At 50.2% G+C, this 17,129-nt stretch overlaps 1 protein-coding gene across 3 annotated transcripts in view; it reads right to left on the bottom strand.

Moving 5' to 3' along the window:
• The window catches only part of LOC141943814 (mitogen-activated protein kinase kinase kinase 3-like), an 84,425-nt gene extending 67,897 nt beyond the window's left edge, over window positions 1–16,528 (bottom strand). For 2 of the 3 annotated variants that reach the window (XM_074869468.1, XM_074869480.1), the window contains exon 1: window positions 16,261–16,526. The gene's annotated coding sequence lies outside the window, so the exon portion shown is untranslated. Of the gene's footprint in view, window positions 1–16,260 lie in introns of all 3 variants that reach the window. The other variant, XM_074869475.1, reaches the window with a different exon arrangement.
• Window positions 16,529–17,129: the final 601 nt, after the last annotated feature.

Genomic DNA, 17,129 nt, shown 5'->3' with positions numbered 1-17,129 from the left:
CAAGGATAATGGCAGGCAGGGACCAACCTTGTCTCTGTAGCTCTGACCTCTAAGAGTATCAAAAGCATTACGAACTTCACAACTGGTCCAACATGCTCTAACAGGGAAGTTGACACTGAGTGACCAAGCTTTGGACCAGGAAGAAGGGAGGTCCATCCCATCCCCTAGGTGGGCAGCAAGACCTCATGGAAGGATCAGGGCTCTGAAGTCACTGTACCATCTTCCATACTCATCCCACCTTCTAGCTGACTCGCTTTCTCTCACTTGCAACATCCCGCTGACAGCATACAGGATAATGTATCCCCTGTGAGTCGTCTTACCAGCCTTTGTATGCCACCATTTACCCTCAACCGGCTGCAATCGATAGTCCTTCTCACAGCCATCCCGCCGCACAGCTTCTTCTTTAACAAGACGCAGACTCACCCCCACAGCCTGTCTAGATTTGATTGATCACAATGCGACTTTCCAATCGACTGCGAAGCCAAGGGCTGAGGACTAATTGACCACTTTCTACTCTCTCAGCAGCTACCTGGTTATTTTGCTCCTTCCTCATGGGCAAGAAGCGTGAGCTCCACAGCATGTGGGGAGACCAGGACCTGAGGATCAGCCCCCAAGAGCCACCGCAGAATTTGCAAGGTCCTTTTCGTGCTCATGCCACTTCTGCCATGCAATTCTGGATTGAGATTAGACCGAGGGAGGAAGCAGAGCTCAGCAAGAGCTTAGTGGCAAGCAAAGATTAAAAGACATGCTGTGGTTTTGGGCAGAAGGACCATGTTTCTGCATAGCCCCAGGACACTGCTGTCTCTACAAGCTTCTGGCTTGTGCGTGCTGTCGGTGGGGTGGTGGTGGGGTTATGAAACAGAAACACGTGGGTCTGCTTTCACAGAGGTTTTGTTCTCCTTGCCCTCTTGACTTGTAGTATCACATGAACTCAAGTATACTTGCCTTCATGTGTGACTAAACACAATAAAAAATGAGCCATCAACAGTGCAGGAACCAGACTGGGCAGCACACAGCCATATGCTCACACAACCTTACAGGTCTGTAGAGCATATGCATTGCCTGAAGCTTAAAGTGCTCAGGGCCTCCCAGATCTGCCCTGCCTCTCCTGCCAGACCTTCGCTATACAGTTTTCACATAGCTGTGGCTCTGCAGAGCCCATGCACAGCCCGTTGCTTGCTCCAGTGCATGCAAGGCAACTTCTTTTGGAGAAGGAGAAGCAACCTTGAGTTTCCCAAATTGTGTCACCCACAGCCGTCATGTAACGGTGACCTGCTCCCCCAGTGCAAGGCAGCAGGTCACGGCTGCTGCACTGACTCTCCTTCATTCCCAAAGCCCAATGGACAGATGGAAAGATGAGGAAACTGAGGAGAAGTCAGATCTTGCCTCCAAATCCAGCTTAGGGCATTACAGAGTGTTAGGCTGAGAACATGACAGCTCACCAAGGCCAAGAGCAGTCTGCAAGGGAGGCAAGAGTGATGAGTAATTTCCTCTCCTATGGCATCCAACCTGGTGCACTGCAAAGGAGAGTCACAGACAGCAGAAGGCTGTGGGCCTTTTCACACATCTCAGAGGAAGTCTGACCTGAAGACTTTCGGAAGAGAGAAGCCCATCACTCTCAAGAGACTGTGGACCGACCCTGAACTGTCAAGGCAGCTGCACAACACCTCTGAACAGGAAGACCAGTTGCTCAGCTGCTCCAAAATCAGGTCACTTATTAGGCACAGTGGGGAAACAGTCAACTACTTTTAGAAGAAAGCTCTGGAGAAATATAGCTCAACTCAATATTGATTCCCACGGCCCCATTACAGACAGACAGAATTAATTTCCAGGATGGAAAGAAACATATGCCTGCATATCAAAACAAAATACAGAAGCCTTTCCAGTTCTTCAGCTGCATTTCAATGGAAACCAGAAGGCTGTCACGATGGAAAGATTTCAGTTTTCTAATTAATCCTCCCTGCTGAGCATTTAATGCTGCTAATTGATGAGAAGAGGCGGTGTCCAGACAGCATTTGAAATTGCTTTTTACATCTTTAGACCAAGTTTTCTCTCAATTAAATAATAATAAGGCAGATTTGCTCCCTGCATGCACTGTGCCTGGCTCCAACTCCCTCCCCTCTAGAAGATGTCTGGTTGAGGGAAGGGAGGCGAAGCCCATGTCAGAGCTCATTTACAAGCGTTGGAAGTTTTCCTGGAAAACGTCATCTGCGATACTGTCACTTCCACAGAATATGCCAAGAGAAAGACTATTGGTGCCAGGGACATGGTCTGTACCATGAAACACCCAGCCCCTACCCTCCATGGACCTAGGGGATAGCTTCTCCTGATTCAACAGAGCAATTGCTCAGCCAAGAAATAGATGGCCCCTAACACCTCCAGAAAACTACACAAAATGCACTGTAGTGTCAGGAAACAGATCATCGGGCCCTACAGCACAGCCCCAGATGTCCAACACAGTGTCACCACCAGCAAAAACATCTCACTGGTGGCAGAGCAGTCTTGGTTGCTCACCTGCACCACAGAGCAGTCCTGGTCTCTAATCCTAAATATTGATCTCACACTGGTGTTGACTTTGGAGCCAGCAGTGTGATCCTAAATGCAAAAGCCAACAGTCTCAATATGAGAAGGCAGTTCAGCATATGCCTGGATATGAAATTTCTGCTCCCATCCCCTACCTGTGTTGAGCACATGCTCTAGTTCTTCTCTGAATTAGTTAAGGACAGACTCTGTCCCTTTATACTCAACACTCAGCAATTTCAATCTGGGAGATGCTAAGTACTCTGAGCTGCAAATTAAATCGGGGAGTGCAAAATGAAAAAAAATACACGTGCACAAGGCTGTGCTATGGTTACTGAGGAGTAATAAACGAAACAGTGTTGACGGTCCCCAGGCTCTGGCCTGAAACTCCAGCACTGATCTGTTTGTCATAGCAATAGCATTTCCACCTGCACCTTTCTGACATCTCCTCTGGGAGTCTTCACACACCACTGTCATAGATCATGGCCAGTGGAGCCCAGGCCAGCTGTGCAGATGTCTAGCTGGCTGACCTCTCGTTACTTCTAATTTTTAGGCTTCTAATTTTTTTTTGCCTATTATTATTAGTTTTCAAACCACCTACTCCATCATAAATAAAAAGTAAAATTAGCTTATTCCTAGAACGTTAAAAAAAGATGAGCTGATGCCTGCACAGAGTCCCAGCAAGTCAACAGGAAGGCTCCAAGCATGCAAAGAATGTCGAGTCTAGAGCTTTTGGCTCTTTTACTACAAAATCCTATTGCTGCAAGCAACTTGCACACGTGCAAGTCAAGTCACACGCATGCAGAGCCCCTCACCTGCACAGGCTGGCTGCTACTCTTCCATAGTACCTTGAGTAAACTATTCCTGTCTGCCCAACTGTCTATTAATAAATATACATCAGGGAGAAAAACGGCACGCCAGCAGGGAGGTGGACGAGATGATCTAATAGGACCTTTTCCATCTCTTAACTTTTATGCTTAGTCACAAGATAAATATCTCCCACGTTGTAAAGAAACATGCTGGCTTTGCTTGCCTGCTTATGTTGGGAGAATGTTGCCCTCTGAAAACATTTCATTTTCTGGCTGTGACTTCACTCACACTAACAGGACTTACCCAGGGAGAGTTAAGAAAAGGACTTGCATCTGCCTGGCTTTCGGCTTCAGTGAGCTCCGAGGCACCCGAGCAAGTCCCCTAATGAGGAACTGTGTTTCTGTATTATCTGAGTACTTGTGCTTCTCTGAGCATTCAAGCCTGACCCCAATGTGGAGAGGCACTCAGTTTACTTTTGCAGAAAGCAGGCTGGCAAGAGAACAGACAGCAAGCATCCCCTCCATCAACCAGCCAGGTCAAGCCTCCTGCAACAGACTGTCAGAAAACAGCTCAAAAAAACCCCAACAACCCAAACACCCCAGAAAGGCAAATGCAAGGAACCAAAGCATTTGGGGAGAAGAAAATGCAATGCAGCTTAGATAGTATGGGTTACATTGCAATTTGCATTGGCATTGATTCATGCCACTAGCAGCAGCAAGGCCCTCTCTTGGTTTTAAAAGGCAAAAGAAGCGCAGTCATGCATAGAAGGGTCCAGCGGCTGCATTACTCCAGCATCTCCAAGGTGTGTTCAAGCAAAGCATGCACCAATACGCAAGGTTTCTACAAGAGACCATCCTCACACATAATCCAAAGAGCATTTGAGAGTCTCAGGATCACAGATCTGCAAATTTCACCATGTAAGGAAAAAAAACCTTTTACCATATAAAGTATAAAAGAACCACACACACCGTAAAAACCACAAAAGCCACACAATCTGGATCTCTTGCAACAATACAGTCACCAAGGGATGGGGAAGCAACACTGGAAAGCGAGTCGGGAGTAGAAGGTTTTTCTTCATTTTCTAGTTCAGCTGCTGGACCATGGGATGACCCTGAGTATTGCCAATTCTCATAGGATTCAGTGTTTTTCATAAGTACTCCGTTCCTAGAGTCACATGATTACATCAGAATCCACACTTCCTTTTTTTTTTGTTAAAAAGAAGTACTTGTAGATGTCAAAAGTTGAAGAAAGAAGTGTAAGTCATGAAGTTTGAAATGCTCAAACAAAAAGGAATAGAAAAAATTATTTTTAAAAAAAATCATTAACTTAAATATTCATTTTTTGGAGGAAAGAATGTGATCTAGGATTCTTTTCCCCAATACTATATACTGGAAACCTTAGTCTGGCAGGGAATTACTTAATTTGGGGGGGTTTCCAACATCCCCATCTGTAAGTTACAGATGAGAAAATACAGCTTTCATAGCAACACCTGCCTAGAAATTAGGTATCCCCTTTGAGGTACCCTGATACTGGCCTCCCCCGTCAAAAGAGCATTACGCATTGGGGGACAGTATGAAGGCACAGCAGTTTTATATAAAATAATAATATAGCAGAAAACAGCTTTCCAAATTTTGCTTCCACTTATTTTATCTGGCATCAAGCAGGGTAAAGCCCTGGAAGTCAGCTAATGCCAGCTCATCTGCTGGCATCCTCTGCTCACCAAAACTACTGGATTTACAGCCACTGGTGGGTCTTGCCCAGCAGAAATACCTTATGTTGATAACTAGTCTGTAAATAAGGACTTGACCTTCTGAAAAAGCCTTTGTTGGCTCTTACAGAGCTCATCCCATGCTGCTGCTGAGCCCCGGGGCAGTGCTTCGGCCCACTGTGCTAGCCCCCACAGCACTACAGGCACATGGACTGCAGCTAGCCACCTCTTAAGGGTAATAAACTTTGGCCCTGCATGCAACACAAGCACCCCGAAGAGAAAACTGCAGGTCACATTTATTTCCTTTTTTCCCACAGAAGAAAACTATTAAGATCTACAAGACTTGGATCTGGGGTGTGCTATGCTATGCATTGAATACATTACATCCATGGAAAAAGGGGGTGAACACTACACTTCTGATAAACCAGTGGTCTTCACCCACTCCGCCCAAAGCTAACTAACTAAGATGCAGAGAAATTCAGAGAAGGAGAACAGGAAGGACCTGAGAAACTGTGGCATACACACCAGCTTCTGGTGCAGGGTGCTTGTACAGGCAGCAAACCCAGAGTCAACCCCAAGGGGTAGCATCCATCACCCCAACGAGCTCAGCTGTGCCATTTCTCGAACAAGATGCATTTGCTTTTCATCAGATGTGCAGCCAGAGACGATAGCAAGTCATCTGTTCCTGCCTCACAGGACAGGCATGGGGGCAAAAAAAGGAAGCCTCGCTGTTCTCGCTGGCAAACGTTTCTGGGTTTCTGTATTATCTCATCTGTGAGATTAAAAGGAAGTGAGCACAAACCTGTTCAGTCACATTGTTCCCGCTCACCCCTGGCCAACAGTCGGGCCATTATGCTTCTGTGCTCCTGCTGTTCCCAGGACAGATCTGCTGCCCCTCTGCAGCCCTTGAGCAGCTCTAACCCATTCCCGCAGCACACTGGGACACGCTTCTGCCTGCCCCAGCCGTTCAATTGAACCAGAGCCAAGCACTGGCTGAGAGCATGCATGGTACACGAGAGGTTGGTCCACATCTATTAAACTCCTGAGCTCAGCTAACATTGCCCAACCCTCGCTTCCACCTTGCAAAGCACAGGCACGTTAAATCCACCACTCCCCATACCTCCCTATTCAATTACCTTCTGCCTACCAAGGATTTCCCTTCCCTTCTCTCCACCCACTCTCAGATGCCTGCAAAGTGTGGCTAGACTTGGGAAAGATACTGCAGAGGCTGCCGCAACCTGTTTGCAGAGGTGGCAAAACACTTGGGGACCTCCTGCTATCTGAAGTTATCATACAGCTATCGCCACTCTGATTCTCCTCGTTAATGCTGATCTTGTTGCTGCACTCGGTTCTCAGGGATACCAGTGCTGCTCCCTTTAGACTGTGCAGGCAAAACCTGAAAGTGAATCAAGGGTCTACAAATAAACAAATAATTTTTAAAAAATTAAAATCAGATTGACCAATCACTGAAACACCTTTTGCTAATACTCTGCCTTGCTGCATCTCTATAGAATCAATCCTCTATTTGAGCAAACATTATCAACAAAAAAAACGTGATGCAATTATGGGTTTGTTTGCAGAATTTTCTCTGCACCTCCTTCTCCCTCCCCAGAAGGATTTGCTTTAAAAGAAAAACACCACCCATAAAGTTTCTGTGCTTGCTTATTTAAGAGGAAAAATACATCTTGTGGCTCTGTAATGTTATTAGTACCCTTCCTCTTTTTACAGCAAAACACGACTAAATGAGACATGCTACAAAAACTAAACAGACATGGAAGTTACAGGTCTTTCCCCCCTCCTCCCCATTTTTGAAATGAAATATTTTATTAGGCAAGCTCAAAAAAACAGATCACACGTACAAAGAAACGAGTTTGGAAATCCCCCTCCCTTCACCCCCACTGCTATTTGCTAAGGAAACCAGATGCTCAAACCCAGCCAAAAAATGATCTCAGCCATTCTTAAGAGAGCCTACAGTGCATTTTCATGAGTCATGGAAAGCAACAACTCGTTGCTTTGGTAATGCTAGGTAAGCAACTGGTCATCGATCCACAACCAGACTTTCAGCAGTAAGTCAAAGAGCAGACCATTTCTTAACAGATTACATCAGAGACTGCCCCAAAATAGAGCCTCGTGGCAAGTTTATCTTGCAGGAGGTTTTATAAGACATGCTACAATGTATGTCTTATAGAAACATTTAGCAAATCATTCAGCAGCCGGGATCCCCCATGGTCTGATCCTTGTGTGGCAGGGGTGTTTCTCAGCACCCCACCTCCCAGCCCCTGCTCTCAGAGCAGGCAGAGCTGCCCACTGTGAGCGGTGAATGGAGGGGGAAGCAACAGACAAAGGCAGGTATTAGCAAAAAGAAGGCAAGTCCCTTACCCGCCCTCTTCCCATGAGCCAGGGCAGATAGGAAGCCTGCTGCCTGCTGGCCCAAAAGTCAACGCTGGGGCAAGCAGGCTTGTAGTAAGAATCGCAGGATGCTTCATCCACCAGATCCCTTCCAACCTGGGGTCTGTGGTGACTGCACAGCCCATACACACATGACTCGATGCACATATGCACACAGGTGCATGAAAGATGTACTTAAGCTTTTATCAGCCGCTGACCAAATTGTTTTCTCATTTCTCAAGGACTGCAAGCTAATAACCAGGAGGACGCCAACCTGCGGTTAAGCAAAACACCGCTGTGTCTACTGCCACCTCAAGACTCATGCAATAAATGTACATGCAGTTTATCCAAGCACTGCAAAGGGAAAAGCAGGCTTTCAAAATATGTATTATATATATAATTTCCTACCACCCTCTCTGGGTGAGGGAGGCTACTGCAGGGGCACCACTCAAAGCCCTCAGTGACACTCCTGAACACATCCACAAAGACAGTGGTGTTCAGTGATGTAGCCTCGGTCCCTTCAACCATACCTGTCCATGGCACCCATCCATCAAAACCCAGGGTTAAGGTTTTGAAAATCCAGTCCAAGTCAGGTCAGGGAGGTGGGAAGTTCCCCCTGCAGCAAGGGGAGACCCTTTCCAACACATCCCATGTTCTTCCACACCCACCTCCCACCTTCATCACCTCTTGGCAACTCTCACAGCAAACACACAGCCACCACAGCTGAGAAGCTCCTGCAGAGGTAAGACACCAAACTGCACCTCTCTGGCAATGCACTCTATGAAAGGCAAGTCAGCTTCCCGTGTAATTTTGAACCAGGTACTGGAAGTCTTGCTCCATCTTGTCCAAGTACCCAATAGCTTTGGGACTCTGTGGTGGTCCAGGATAACAGCACAGCACGCCACACCACCTCCTTGGGACAGCCCAACCAGCTTCCTGAAAGGGAAGTTCTCCACTGGATTTCCTGGATATAGACCAAGACTTGAATTAGCTTGTCCCCAGCTTTCCCTCCAGAGATGTTACAATTACAGTTACAATTTTCAGCACCTTTTGCACTGGATCCAAAAGCCAATGGTTTGGCCTTGCCTCCTACAACACAAACTGCAAACAGAAAACACATCCTCATCCCTTACAGCCCCATTCTGAAGCTGACTGGGCATGCACCAGATGTTAGTCACACCAGTAATGCTGTAGGTGAAGTTGCTGAAATATTGCGATGATTAAACATTTTCTCTTTTTCTTGAGTCATCAGTCAGGTAACACAGTGACACACATCACGCACATCTTTAACAGTGCAGCGCCTTGGGGAGAGATTGTGGAGAGCCCCAGCAAGCATCCCTACCCCAAACTAAAATAGGCAAGAGCAGGCATCATTCCTCAAATCCTTTATGCTCAAGTGAGGTGAAGCCAAGCCAGTCTTCAGACAGAGACCATCATCAGGGTACGTAGAAAACAACACAGCTGTCCTTTTGTTGGAGCCACCCATGACTCAAGTCAGCATCCAGGAGCACTTCATAACCCCCAGGCAGCACAGCCAAAAGTGACCATATCACAAGAGAGGGAGCAAGCAGGCATCAGCCCAGGCCACTGGTGAAGCAGATCCTCCCAGCCAGCAAAGAAGGGTGAGTCAAGGACAGGGAGCAAGAGAGAGTGTGGGGCTGCATGGTCCTACATCCAGGCAGCCCTGATGGTCCCCTCCCAGCTTCAACACCCAGAAGCCTGCAACAGGAGCTTCCCCTGGCTGTCACCATCAGAGGAGCAGCTCCTGGGAACCAAGTGCAGAGATTTCCAGTGACAACTCAAAAAAGAAGCATGACAGGACTTGCCCCATCGTGATTCTTTCAAGGCACTGCAGTCATCCCCCTGCAGCCACCGTTCAGCAGGAATACATAGCAAGAGCACTAAAACGACACCTTTCCCTACCCTTTTTCCCCCTGGCAGAGCACAGCATAGCTCGGGAGCAGCTCGAATGCACCCTGCCACTGGGTTTATCCCAGGAAGCAACAACATTCAGAGCAGGACCTTGAACCTTTCAATAAAACCAATGATGCAATAACCTAAGCACAGCTCAATACAGTCTCTGTTTATCTCTTTTACTTGCCACCAGCACCATCCAAAGAGAAATAACTGAAATATTTTGCATATTTCCCTAATGACTCTTGCTACTCTGTTAGCATCGGCACTGAGGGACTAAGACCAAAGAGCAGCAAATGCATTCCACTAGTTTATTAACTGGGCACTAAGGTTTCCCAAAAGCCACTCTGCAAGAGGGAAGCCAGCAGAAGGATTGCAGCAGAGGGATCAGTGGTGCAGTTTTGTGCTGAAAGGCAAACAGAAGGCATCGAGGCTGCAGTGTGAGCACCTTTGCATCAGCAAGAAAGGCTTTCCAGGAGCTTGGCCCAGCCTGGTATCTCTACTGGAAGATGTTTCATCTGTTCAGCTGAACGAGCCCTGTTCCACAGCTCCACACTATATCAATGTGTTGACCAATCTCAACAGAAGTAAGCCGAAATCTCTTATTTCCAAGGACCGGTTATTCATCACTTACATGCTCCTAGACCATCCCAGCATACACACCTCCCTTCAGCCATCCACTTCCACAGCAACCGTGTTATTTCTGCTGCAGATATCAAGCTGAGTTATCAACCCATCATCATCATCCAGCCATAGATAACACTATCAGCCGCCCTTTGAGATGGCACTGCACTGACCCAGCATGCAAAAAAGGGACAGTCCCCTACAGGGCACTTCCCAGATAGTGGCAGAGAGGGAGGGATGAGAGGCTGAAAGGAAAAATGTAATATTTAAATATTTAAAACCGGGTTTCTATGCATGCGCACATCCCTTTCCTTCAGTTCACCTTCACCACCAGCTGTAACAGGTCTCACCCTACACTTTCTCCCCAGGCCATTTTCCTTGATCAAGCCTTCCTTATCACAGCACTCAAGCCACTCCATGCAGGGGATACCCCAACCCTTTAACCCGAATCAGAGGCAAGATTTCCCCATTACTGAGAGCTGGCAGGAGCCAGATATGCCCATCACCCTGTGTTCACCACCCTTCTGCAGGGTCCTCACGCCCTGGGATAGGGCATCACTCATGTCATCTTGTAGAGCAACAGGTGCAAACAGCACCCTATGAAGAGACTAAATATCTGCTATATTCTTTTAAGCTCTTATCAGGGAGGGCACTGCACTATTTCCAGTTTACAACTAGGCTCTGATAATCTGACTTCTGCTCAGCCACAAAAACCCAAAGAGGTTGTAGCACAAAAGCACTAAGCAACCAAGTAATCCACCATCCTGATCAAGATGGACTTCCATGTGCATATATAGAATAGAATAGTTCAGTTGGAAGGGATCCACAATGATCATCTAGTCTAACTACCTTCAGGACTGAAGGACAAGGACAACTTCAACAAGGATGGACCTCAACAGATACCCTAAAGAAGAAGCATCTTCCTCTGAACCTCCACACTGAGGCAGCAGCAGTAGAACCTGGTTCACTTTTGCGCATGATGGCTGGGCTAATTACTGTTACGTGCAAACTTTTCAGTTGTCCCTTGGGGATTTGTGGGCATTTGAAAGCTGCTGTGCAAGAAACCCTTCCACACAGACAAGACAAATGCAATTGCTCCAGGACAGTCCTAGTGGTGCAGGAGCACTCAAAGCATTGCAGAGGTCACCAACACCCTTTAGCAGCATTGGGTTTAAGACATTCCTACCACCTTTGCAAAGACTTCTTATCTCACAAATTATTTTGTCAAAGCAATCGTACAGTCTTTTTTCCTCTGAATCATCTAGCTATCAATCAGATGGCTTTTTGTTATTTAACACGCGAGCTCCTGGCCATAGCAGGTTTGCAGAGCGGCTCTAATTCACCCACCTAGGGCTATTTTTTCAGGCAATTTGGTGTTTAATCACTACCTGAACACTCACCCCATCTTCCCACCCCACTGAGGACCTGGCCCACACACCTGCTGTTTACACAGTGGCCCACACAGTAGTTTGGCCGGCTCCTTCCAGGATCTGGCCCATGCTGCAGGGCACAGCACGCAGCACGTGTTGCCAACCGGACTTTGTCCCTTGCAGCTTTACAGTGCTGAGCCAAACCCTGACTCAGCTCCACCCTGGGTTTCATTGCTGTTGTGGCTTGTCCTCCCTGGGCTGCCCCAGATCATCTTGCAGAGTGGAGAGTATAAAATTAGGCGAGCTTTCACAGAAATGACGATTAGTTCTGCATAAAATGGTGGCCAACCTGGGTTTTACCTCAGGAGAGCAGGACAGGCTCCAGCCTACTACGGATTCTCATTAAATTCTGAGTCCCTTGGTCTCCACTAACATTTATATTAGGATCTTTCAGGGTAAGAAAAAGTGTTTGGGGAATGCATTTGGGAGCTGAATCCCCCTCTCCAGCAGGGTACAGGTATACCTTACACGTGTCCCTGACTTCTAAAAGCCTCAGAAAGTTCAGGTCAAACCCTCTGGATAGCCTTCGCAGATGTCTCAAGTGCTCTGGGAAAGGAAGCTGGCACCTGAGATCAGACACAGCAATGACAAGCAATAGCATGTCCCCACCCTGGGTCACAGATATGGGGAGGCAGGGGAAAGAGCTGCGAGCAGCCGCAGGGCTCGACCTTGAACCCACACACCTCCAGCTCACTGAACCCTTCCACCTCAACTGCTGTGGCACCAGGTGAGCCGGCTTTGGGCCAAACTCCTCCATAGGTCCCCACCGCAGGCCACACTAATGTATCCTCCACCATTCTCGTCTCAGCTTGGCCCCAAGCCCTGTGGCTCCAGGGAAACCTCCTGAAGCAACAGCCCCAGAGCTGAAACAAAGCAGGTATCCGTGTACCCCCAGCCTGTAGCCCCAAAACTCTCTGCTAGCCCCGCTACAGTGTTCTTCTCTTGCTCTCCCTTCCTGTGTTATCAGTCTTCTGCAGGGAATAGTCTCCCTGTGGCTTTGAAGAGCATCTATTTTACAGGAGATCTTTGCTTTTTCTTTCTTGCATCATTACAGATGAGCTAGGACAGACTGATTCAGTTGGACAGTGGTGCCATTTTAGTGACTAATGGGAAGATTACATAGCCAGACCAGATCAGAACTGCAGGGACAGACAGAAAACAAACAAAATTGCCCACATATCCATGCTCACGCATGCTCACTTGCACCTTCACGGACAGAAAAACACTCGTCCATCTGATGCTCACCACAGCATTCACCACATCAGACGAAGGCTCATGCTGCACGGGGTACAGGGCAAGCCCGCAGAAACAGCATGTTTCAGGTACAACCAAGATGACATTTGTCATCTCTGCATCTCGTATCACACTCAGCAAAGGCAAGTGTGGTCCTGACGCAGCATGCATGGCCACATATGGGGACAGGGAACTGTTCCCTGGAGGGACCCACTGAAAATGCCTGGTCACCCATTTCCCCATTAAGTGGAACTTAAATAAGAAAATATATAAAGTCTGGGGACTGAGAGTGAAGCTGCCAGGTTTCGGATCAGTGGACCATTTATAGCTTTTCTAAAAAGTGTCTGAGGAAATAAAAAAAAAGTTGAATTCCATATTCCTCTTCTTATGGCTCCATAATGCATTTTCCATCTCCCTGGTGCACAGCTGACATTCTGCACATTTCTGTGCACATTGCACTTGGCCTGTACTATGTGCAGAGAAGGGAGTGGAAGTGACTGAGACCAGCAGCCTCCTGCTGCTGTCAGGCATCAGTGAGCCCTAGCCCCGTCGCCCACAGTTCCCCTTCATGGGAGCTGGGCTGCAAAGGGCTCAGCCACCTCCTGAGAAAGGCTGGCATGTGGGATGCATGTCCCTCTCCTGTGCTGGGTCTCAGGATTTAAAAGAGTAGAGAGATTTGTAGAGAGAGAAAATGTATTTCCTTAGACCAGATGAACTGTACAGGCTGAACTGCAGTTGAATATCTCTTTCTTTTTTCTTTTTCTTTCATATGATCTCCTGAATTAGAAGAGCCAAGGTAAGCTTAGAGCAATCACTCCCTCCTAACTCTCAGCTCTGAGCTTGCTGCTTCTGCATGTAGACAGGCTTGTATGCTCCAAAGCCAGTCTACATTCACCAAGCAGTCTAATAAAAGATATCCCTTCTTACAGCAAACCCTGACTCACTTCCCTCTAGCCTCGACCTGCAGGTCTCCAACTGCAGGGCCAGACCAACCAGAACAGAATCACAGAATGGTTTGGGCTAGAAGGGACCTTAAAGGTCATCCAGTTACACCCCCCCTTGCCACCGGCAGGGACACCTTCCACTAGATCAGGTTGCTCAAAGCCCCGTCCAACCTGGCCTTGAACACTTTCAGGGACGGGGCAGCCACAACCTCCCTGGGCAACCTGTTCCGGTGTCTCACTACCCTCACAGTAAAGAATTTCTTCCTTGTATCTAATCTAAATCTACCCTCTTTCAGTCTAAAGTCATCACCCCTTTCCTGTCAGTACATGCCCTTGTAAAAAGTCCCTCTCCGGCTTTCCTGTAGTGCCCTTTAGGTACTGGAAGGCCGCTATAAGGTCTCCCTGGAGCCTTCTCTTCTCCAGGCTGAACAACCCCAACTTTCTCAGCCTGTCTTTGTCAGAGAGGTGCTCCGGCCCCCTGATCATCTTCATGGACTCCTCTGGCAGAAGATCCCCCCAGCTTTCGCACTGGTTCCCATGTTCATCTGGGGAGAGCTGGACTGGAAGCACATCACCTTCCATGCCTCAGCAGCACACTCCATCCCACTGCTCTGACAGGGAGCCAGACACACTGTGCGATCCTCACCGGCATCTTCCCAATGGGAAAATTCAGAAAACACATGAAGTCCAACCTGCATGCTAACACCAAGAAGCATCATCAAGGAATAGCAATGTTTCAGAATGGATGGAGAGATGACTGCACTCCTCTGGCTGCCATAATCACTGTCTCTTCACGACGCGGTCTCTCCATCCTGGATGAAAATCCAGACTACATCTCTCTTCGTGAGCACACTTCTCTCATAGGCTGTAACAGCCTCCAAAAAAAGAAACACATCACCCATCAGCACACGTTGACAGGGCAGAGCTGTGGGTTTCTGATGGAGATTTAAGACACACGGAAAAAATTACAGTACCAAAACGCGTTTAGAGAAGGAAGGTATAAAAGAGCCTTTAAATCCACATCCCACCAGGCTGGCAGCCCATCCAGCCTCGCGTCCAGCCTCCAACAGAGGAGCTTTTACAAGCTGCATAACCTTCCTAGGGCAAAGGCTGTGCCCAGCTGTGGAGGTATGCTCCAAATCTGCAGGAGTCCTGGGAAACCTTGAACCGCCATTTATAACTAATGTCAAAATAGGAGTTCTGGAAACTGGACCATCCAATGCAGGTATGACAAGACACAGGCAGTCACAGGCAAGCCCCTAAACGTAGCCAAGCTCCCACATGCCTGAGGAACAGCTTCAAGAGCTGTGCTCCAGGCACAAATCCTGCACGGAGCTACACCAAACTGCACATGTCAGGCTGGAAACAAATTCACAAGGTGCCACAGAAGGAAATTCCCCCAAACAGCTCACACTCACTGTAGAAGCAAAAGAGCTTGACCCTGGAAATCCCTAGGATCACTTAAACTCCACACAAATCCCAAGCCTCCAAATCCCAAGTGAGCCCCGTGTTTTCAGTCCACGCACAGGCAATACAGGCAGACCCCGCACCAAACCAGGAGCGGGTCTACTTCCGAAAACCACCGGATTACAAGACAGGAATTGAAGAGGAGGATAAAAGCAGCAGTCGAGAAGGAAACCGCTCTCCAAGAGGCGTCGAGGCCAGCGAGAGACGCGCTTGGCCGCCGCGCACGACCTGGCGAGCCCGCCGGCACACACCCACCCGCGCTGGCACCCGGCTCCCACCTCCGCTTCGCTCCCCACCCGGCCGCCGAGGGCCGAGCTTTGGTGCCGGCAGAACAAATCCTCCCAGAGCATCAGCCTGACTCGTGGCAGGGCTTCCCCACGACAGCCGCTCGCTCCGTCCGGGTGGAAATCCAACTCCCCAGCTCCGCCAGCCGGCACGGTCCCTGACGCCGCTCGGGTACCGGCTGCCCTCGCCCACGGGGGTTCGTGCCCGCCGCAGAGCCTGCCTCCCCGCCGCTCAGCTCATCCTCACCGCTCAGGACAGGCTCTGCGCAGGGAGGACTTTGCTCACGGTGCGGCTGGAGAGCGAGGGCCGTGCGGGCATCCCCGCAGCTCCCCGGCAGGGCCGTGACGCTTCCCACCGACGCGGGGCCCAAGCGCCTGCCGCCAGCAACGCACCCGCTGGCTCCACGGTTCAACCCGTCCGAGAACGGGACCGGCTGTGCTCGGGTCTAATCCCGGCGCTCTCTGTCAGACAGCTGCGGCAGGGACGGGCTCCCGGGCTGACTCATGGCACCCAGGCAAGAACCTGGGAAAAATAGTTGCCCGAGCGCGCTAACAGAAGGCGGGGGCTGTGCCGGGGAGCCCCGGCGCCAGGGAAGGTAAATCCCCAAAGGGGAGGCAGGTCCTGCCCGTGCTCCGCACCCACGCCCCCGGCCTCTCACGCCCCCCTCTCGGGGAGCCGCTCCAACCCCCTGCTCGACCCCTACGGCTCCCCAAACCCAGCCGAGCTACTTGCCCGGAGGGACGAGCTCCCCCCTTGCAAGGCTGGAAGGGGAGGAAGAACAAGCCGCCGAAGCCAGACCCGGCTGCAAAACTTTCGGCCACCGCTGCGAAAAAGACAATTACAACAATTAAAAGAGCGAAACGAACCCGCGCACCGCGGCTGCAGGGACCTACCGCCCCGTCCCCGGGGTTTGGGCGGGGGGAGCGGGGAGACTTACCAGTCCGGCGGCGCAGCTACCCGCGGAGGGCCATGCCCGGCGGGTCGGAGCACGGAGGTCCCAGCGCCCGGCTGGGCTGGGCTCAGCAAGGGCTCGGCTCAGCAAGGCTCGGCTCGGCGCGGCGCGGCGGCAGCAGCGGGGCGCGGGGCGGCGCACAAAAGCGGGAGGAAGCGGTGACGCGCGGCGCTGCCGCGGCCAATGGGAGGGTGCGGGGGGGCCGGGCTGGCCCCCCCCGCCACCGACAGACAAACCGACCGACCGACAGACAGACGGATCGACCGACCGACAGATCGAGCGATCGGTCCCACAGACTGGGGGGGGCCGCCCCCCGCGGCGGGGGGTGGAGCCCGGCCCGGCCCGCGGGGCAGCTCCCACCCGGGGAGGGGACACGAGGGACACACGGGACACACACACACGACACGGTACTCGCAGCCCGGGCGGCGCTGCGGCTGAGGCCCCGTCCCGCAGCCCCGCTCGGTCCCGGTGGGGCTCCCCCGGTCCCGCAGCTCGGATCAGGCCCGGTTAGACACCGTGGGATCCCCCGCCTTTGCTTTCAAGAAAGATGGAATTTGACCTGTGCTCCAGCGGAGGGTTTCTGGGACCTTCTGAAAGAGGGGGGCTGGGACCGAACTGTCCCACTTCGGGTTAACTTGAAAAACCAGGAGATGATGAGAAACGGTGTTGATGAGGCTCCATGGGTTGGAGCCTTGGAGAAGCTGGTGAAACCTTGCTGCAGTGCAGCTTTCTGCAGCGCCCAGCTTTCTCCATGCAGGCAGGGCGTGAGGATGTGGTGAAAGGATTGCTCCCTGATAACCTGGCTTGGTTTTGCCTCCTTTTAGGGGGAATTGAAGCAAAAGCCAGCCACAGTT

Source organism: Strix uralensis, chromosome 1, assembly GCF_047716275.1.
Source record: "Strix uralensis isolate ZFMK-TIS-50842 chromosome 1, bStrUra1, whole genome shotgun sequence".
In the NCBI taxonomy this organism is placed as follows: domain Eukaryota; kingdom Metazoa; phylum Chordata; class Aves; order Strigiformes; family Strigidae; genus Strix; species Strix uralensis.
This window is presented reverse-complemented; position numbering and strand designations above follow the sequence as displayed.